The sequence below is a fragment of the Excalfactoria chinensis genome, chromosome 3 (assembly GCF_039878825.1).
Source record: "Excalfactoria chinensis isolate bCotChi1 chromosome 3, bCotChi1.hap2, whole genome shotgun sequence".
Taxonomy (NCBI): Eukaryota; Metazoa; Chordata; class Aves; order Galliformes; family Phasianidae; genus Excalfactoria; species Excalfactoria chinensis.
Window position 1 is genome coordinate 80,761,106 of NC_092827.1, and position 7,204 is coordinate 80,768,309.

The 7,204-nt window shown below is 38.7% G+C and overlaps 1 long non-coding RNA gene across 2 annotated transcripts; it reads left to right on the forward strand.

Moving 5' to 3' along the window:
• The first annotated feature begins 1,848 nt into the window (after nucleotides 1-1,848).
• On the forward strand, nucleotides 1,849-6,752 carry LOC140250609 (uncharacterized). 2 transcript variants are annotated; one of them, XR_011903214.1, is made up of 4 exons: nucleotides 1,849-1,980; nucleotides 5,443-5,501; nucleotides 5,807-5,998; nucleotides 6,700-6,752. It is a non-coding gene; the product is annotated as an uncharacterized lncRNA (long non-coding RNA). The 2 variants fall into 2 exon arrangements; XR_011903213.1 differs by lacking the exon at nucleotides 5,443-5,501.
• The last annotated feature ends 452 nt before the right edge of the window (nucleotides 6,753-7,204 follow it).

A 7,204-nucleotide genomic window follows, 5' to 3' on the forward strand; every position in this document is an offset into this window, starting at 1 on the left:
GAGCCTCTCTGAAGGCATGGTATCTTCCTGTGAAGCTCCTTGAGGGCCAGGAACAAGGAGCTGTTGCAACAGCAAGGTTAGCATCAGTACCAGAATAGCAGAGCTGGGTCATTAGAGATCTGTGTAGAAATCTGTAATTCCCTAAGGAGCTCTGAGCATCCTGAGCTTCTGATTCACCCTTTGCAGGATTTGTCTGATAATATTTTTAATGGGTATCCATTCTATTGCAATGTATAGGAGTGCAGTGACCCTGAAATGTCACCATCTAACATTACATTAATTCACTCCTAATGAAACTAAAGAGGGCTTAGAGAGGTTTGTGACCAAAGGCTGTTCACTAGAATTGCACCTTTCATTAACTGACTTTGGAGAGATGAAATAAAATGAACATTTTGAAATATTTTGAAATTTGATACTTTTTTTTTTTTTTTTTGAGAGAGAGAGAGAGCAGTAAATCCCTCTGGTTCAGACCCTAAATAGGGGCTTCTGATGATTAGGGTATAAAATGAACTGTGAAATCCTATATGCCTAATATCCCTTCCTAATGCAAATCAAATTTGCTACCCTGCCAAGTAGTTTGATCCTTCAGAGCACAGAAACAAGGTAGTATGCAAACAAGATCCAACATTTAAAAAATGAAATGCTGGCAGTTTTACAGAATGATCCTTTAATGCTGGACATCCATGTATAAAGGTAATAGAAAATGAAAGCTTACAATAATCTCATTGTGCTCAAAGAGCAAAAGGAAAATATATCAGTCACCAGGATATACTGAAGAGTAGGACTAAGATACGACTTTTGTTTTTGAACTGACTTTTAGATACAAGTCCTGGCTAAAACTTGGATGTCCAGATCTTGGAGTAAAGGAACCCATCACAGAATATTACCACCACAGTATGTCAGGTAGTCTATAACAGTAGCGGTCTCTAGAAGATTAACACTTTTTTTTATTTGAGTGATACTGAAGTGCTACTTAAGGGCATTTACATAACTCATGTTCTCCCTATGCATAGTGAGTGGAGCCATCTTCCTGCAGCTCTACTCTACTACTTAGTTATCTACACAGAAAGAAAAAAATAAAAAATAAAAAAATAAAAAGTAAAAAAAAGCTCACTATGATATGAAGTTATCACAGAACATGTTTATTAGCATGTAAAAAATAACAAATTAAAATTAAAACCTTTTTGACCACTTTGTAAGATTTGGGTATAAATTGCTACAAGTGCATGATATGTTAAATCCTTAATTGTCATATTTTGCTAAAGACTGTATAGAACCAGTGAGGATTTTTTTATCTGATACTGGTGGAGAGGTGGTTCATGTTGGAGACGTAAAGAAAATGTACAAAAGCAGTTTATCCATGTAAACATATAGCCCTCAGACTGCTGCCAAGGACAGCAAGACCTATTTTGATCTGGTGAATAAGTCTTGGACCCATATGGTAAGAGTTGCTTAGGGAAGCTATATGTTACATACTTCTTCTAATTAAGTTTAAATGCTACCTGAAATTTGATGCAAAGTATTCCACAATTTGGTGATTAAAACTTTGGCTTACTGACTAGTTATGACAACAAGAAAGGGACTGCTGAGATTGGGGAAAAAGAGGAGAGAATAACATTTAATCAGAACAAACAGTAGCAAGAAGCACAAATTTAATGATTTTACAAAATCAATTGTCCAGTGATAGTGATATGTTATTTCAAAATTAATTAAAGAATGGGAGAATGTTTAGACATGTGACGTTATCTTTTTCAATCGTCTTTCTCATTTGATATTGCAGAGATTGAATTTCACTGGGGTACATGCCATTTCCACTGTAATTTGTAAACTAATGTTTTGTTTCTTCAGAAGATATCTTCCAGTGGCCCTGAGCCTGAAAATACTCATTGTGATAATGTCCATATTCTTGAGCAGAGATGAACATATACTTTTTAAGCATGCCTAAAAATTCATCTTGTTCTCTGACAAAGTCGTTACTCTGTAAGTAGAAAAGCTTTTTTTGAGTGACTCCTTGCTTCACCTCTACTTAACTGTAAATTGAATTTGATCGTTGATTTTGTTGTTGTTGTTATTGTATTGTTTATTTAGTTTATTTTGTGGGCTTTTCTTTTTTTCTTGGTTGGTTTTGTAACAGGGAATTATGGGAGAAAATGTATGTTTCAGCTGTATGTCTTAGCTGATGTGTAATCTCCATTAGATGTTTTTGCTGGGATGGAATTTTGGCACAAAGGGCATAACCTCATGGACTCTGCTTTTGCCTAATCATTCCAGGATCAGTTAACTATCAGTTTTCCAGAAGAAATGAGGAAATAGTTGTCTATAAATACATTTCTCCTTTATTTCATGAGTTATTTACAAATCTGACATATTTTCTAAGGTATTTCTGCAAAATTATCACACAACTCTTTGTCAGTAGGTTGTCTGTAGGCAATCCACTGCTAGTAATCCAAAGTTGAAACTGATTGGGTAAGAGCAATTCTCAGAATAATCTTTCTGATAAGAAGTCTTGAAGTTAGGAATTTAGGAAACAATCTCTGATAGTATCTTTCAAAATTTAACATAAGTAGAGTTTGTGAGCTGGGTTGTCTGAGAACACAAATAGTTTGAACAGAATCATAGCAGAAGAGTTTAAAACCATGAGCAAGTACTCATAGAATACTTATTTATTTTTTTTCCTGGGGCAGTTGCCTGGTCTTGCTTTCCTAGATGGTGGTTAACTGTCCCTCCTCAAAGAGGAACAATACTGGGAACCTGCTGATTCTCTTTTCACAGTTCTTGGATATGCAATTTCACACATAGAAAAGAAAAATTGTGTGAAATGTTGTAACTGACATTGTCAGTCAGCAGGAAACCTGAAAAGAGATATTGAGATTGAGCTGTGAAAAGTGACAGTAGTGGAGCTGTACATTTTTATGTGATAGATAGAGCTGTAGGACGTAGGTCATTGCAGCTCACAAGGGGCAATCTTTGTGTTACTGATATCCCCAAGGCTGCAAAGGCTGAGTGCCATGCTTGGAGAGCTGATAGGCAATTTGCTAATGCAGCAATCTGAACACAAGAAGAGACAGCATAAATGTGAAGGCCAAAAAACTACACAGAGTATAGGTATTATACAGATGTATTGTACTCTATTTTTGCTTATTCAAGTAGCGTGCAGTGAATATTTGAAGAAAAAAAGATTTTGTACACAAATTTAGGAAGTCACAAAGATTTTAAATTGGGAAGTTTTACTGTTGAAACCTAATGCTGTCTTAATGTTAAACTGCTCATGTTTGATGAGTAGCACTGCACAAATTCTATATCTGCATACATTCTCTGGATTTTTGCACCCACTAGACAGTAGTTGTTACAAACTGGAAGGGATAAAAAGTACTTTCTCTCAAGTACCTTCCCATTTCACGAGCAACACTTAGAGACCTTTTGTTTCTTTTGTTGTTCTGTAGCTTTCTAAGTCTGAATACAGGGTGTACCTTTCCTAAATATTTCTAGCTGAACATGTGACTCATTGAGTTTGTATGAACAGGAAATCATAATAACAGAAGTATTAGTGAATAAAAAATAAAATCATGTTCAGCTTTAATACACAATTCAACTGAAATCCTGTTGATTCCATTTGATTTCTTTTTACATCTTTTCACATTTGAGGATACATTTGATATATGTTCCATTTTGTCACCATTAGAATGAAGCATTTTGATATCTTCCCTCTTCAAATTATTTTTTCCTTTTGAGTATTTTAAACTATGGCATGTAATAAGAGATAATTATATTGCAGACACATTTTTTGCATTTAAAACTTGGGTCAAGCAGTATTCCCACCATTTTCCCTTACAACTAATTTAGACATTTTCTGATTGGAAATTAAGATAAATTTGGAAACTTCAGGAACATTTGGGGAACTAAAAAGGTTGTCTGTTTTACTGTCCAGGCTTGCCTGGACCCCTTCCACAGATAGCAGTGCCAAGTGGTTCATCATCCTCCTGCTCTGAAAGTATTGTTTCTACACTGCACTTCAGTCTATGACTTTTGTTATTCCTGGCATTGCACACTTCAGTTTCTCCCATGCTGAATCTTTTATATTAGTATAGAATTAAGATAATAAGAGTAATTGCTCCTTTTTTAATAACACTTCATGTGTTTATGAACAGTCATACGCACAAGGATTATTTTCCAAATCACAGCTTGTTTTTGTTGTTCTCTTCTGAGTTCTCCAATTAGTATGTATTTCTTTTTCATTGTGGTGTTCATAACAGCATGAAGTGCTCCAACTGAGGCTTATCAGGTGAAGTAGGGCAGAATAATTACTTCATTTCTTTTACACGTGACATTCTTATTAATGTGACTCAATACAGAGCATTTGCCTTGTTTTCACAGAATCACAGAATCACAGAATTATAGGGGTTGGAAGGGACCTCTAGAGATCATCGAGTCCAACCCCCCTGCCAAAGCAGGCTCCCTACACCACGTCGCACAGGTAGGCGTCCAGGCGGGTCTTGAATATCTCCAGAGAAGGAGACTCCACCACCTCCCTGGGCAGCCTGTTCCAGTGCTCCGTCACCCTCACCGTAAAGAAGTTCTTGCGCACATTCGTGCGGAACTTCCTATGCTGGAGTTTCAGCCCATTGCCCCTAGTCCTGTCCCCACGCACTACTGAAAAGAGACCAGCCTCGCCACTATAGCTCCCACACCTCAGGTATTTATAAACCTGGATCAAGTCCCCTCTCAGCCTTCTTTTCTCAAGGCTAAACAGACCCAGTTCCCTAAGTCTCTCCTCGTAGGGGAGATGGTCCAGGCCCTTCACCATCTTTGTGGCCCTCCGCTGGACTCTTTCCAAGAGATCCCTGTCTTTTTTGTACTGGGGAGCCCAGAACTGGACACAGTATTCCAGATGAGGCCTCACCAGGGCAGAGAAGAGGGGGAGGATCACCTCCCTTGACCTGCTGGCTACGCTCTTTTTAATGCACCCCAGAATGCCATTGGCCTTTTTGGCTACAAGGGCACACTGCTGGCTCATGGCCAACCTGTCGTCCACCAGGACGCCCAGGTCCCTCTCAGCAGAGCTCCTCTCCAGCAGGTCTTCCCCCAACCTGTACTGGTGTATGCAATTATTTCTACCGAGATGCAAGACTCTACACTTGCTTATGTTAAACCTCATCCGGTTTCTTACTGCCCAGCTCTCCAGCCTGTCCAGGTCTCTCTGAATGGCCGCACAGCCTTCAGGCGTGTCAGCCAATCCTCCCAGCTTCGTGTCATCAGCAAACTTGCTGAGGGTGGCCACTATCCCCTCATCAAGGTCGTTGATGAAGATGTTGAACAAGACTGGACCCAGCACAGACCCCTGGGGGACGCCGCTATGTTGATTCATATTCAAATAATTAGTCACTGTAAATCTACATGCTGCTCTGCTTTGTAGCTCTGTGCACTGGATGGGCTATCCCACAGCTGTCAATAGGAGCACCCAGGAGCTGCAATGAGGGTGTCAGGCACTGTACAAAAGAAGGGTAAGTAAATGACTCTTCTTAACCAGACTGCTGAGCTCTGTATTCATTTGAGATTACTGGTTTACAGTATTATAAGTATATTCCAATTGTAAGTGATTTCAGACCGTTGTCTCCAGTGTATAATACCTCATCATTTGTCATGTTTCTTTTTCAAAAATGAGGTTTCGCCCTTCCTTTCCACATACACATTCTCCAGAAGATGTAGTAAGAAGCATTAGAATAATGAAAACTGTCCTTCTCCTGACACAAATATTACTGGAATCATTATAGTGTTAATATAATTTTCCTTTCTACTTTCCTTGCAGTACTACTCCAGAGCCCTAACCAAGGCCGTGAGTTGTGCTATTGCAGAAAATGTGAATGCAAGGACTATGGAAATATTGCATACTGGAGAGTTTCTGTAAAACTTGTGGATCGTTGACACCATTGCTGTAACTCTGTTTCTACCTCCTGCTTCACACCTGGATTCTGGTACTATCTCCCCAAATTGACTATAGGTATTTGTTAGTTCATAATGTATATCATAGAACGTAATTTCCTTCAAGTTCAGGAACAGGATTTTGCTGTTTGCTCCTTAGATAATTTTTTAGTCTGGAGTTGAGGGTTCATGGTGCTCACTTTTCTATAAAGTGTTCAAGAGTAGAGCAAATGTCCTCTTGTCTAAGAGGATGTGAAGATTTTGTTTTGTGACAATGAGCAGCATATAGGAAGAATAGTTCCACAGATGTGATCTATGCACAGCTTTTTTCCAATATGAGCCCAAAGAATGACACATTTATGGCTGTGTGGCTTCTGAGAAGTGACACTAAACCCATCTTGCTGCATTGGCAAAATCTTTGGTGAGGTGACGCTGCTGCTCACTCATGTAATCAAACTTCATTTTCACGCTAAAAGATCAAGTTTAGCTTCATTGCTTGAAAAGCGATGTACAAACGCATGTATGCACACAGGCTGTTATCATGCTCATCTTACCCTTTTAGGCAGGGTGTTGCTTCCCTAGGCCGTTGGAAGTGATACTATTAGAGGGACATCAAGATCTGTCATCTCTGAAAATAAGATGAACAGAAGTATACGCTCTTCCTTCTCAACTTCAAGCCACCTCTTTGTGTGGTTTTATACATCAAAAAATGGGGGCTATGGCCACTTTGGTCGCCACACACCCACCTGAAAAGTGTTAATCTACAAATATGTTATGCAGGAATTTGGCCCATATGCCTTGAGGTAATGATTTGAACCTGGGTCCCTGCACTCCAGGTGAGCATCTTGAATAGAAAGCTGTTATTACCTCTTTCCCGCTGGTCTGATAAATATTTATTTCTAGAAAAACAAAGACATTCCAACAAAATAAACTGAACCTATGGGCTTAGTGTGTGAGAAACTCAGGGAGGGAGCATTCTCCTGGGCAGACCTCACACGCCTCAGTTGTGGTCTACTTAGCCAGAGACATTTTTATTCTGACTCCTTCCCCATTTTTAAGGAGGAAAAAAAAAAAAAAAAAATGTTTTTCTAAAAGTCTTTCTGATAACTTCAGTGAGATCGATCTGTACACATGGAGCTTTTTGCTATTTAAAGGTATTCAGAAATAGATCAGACTTATTCCTCCCCAAAAAAAAAAAAAAAAAATGTCTTAAGAATTGTAACTAAAGGCTCTCCATTTCTCTCTGTCTTTTCTTCTGAAGACAGAATTTGAAGTACTTACTGTA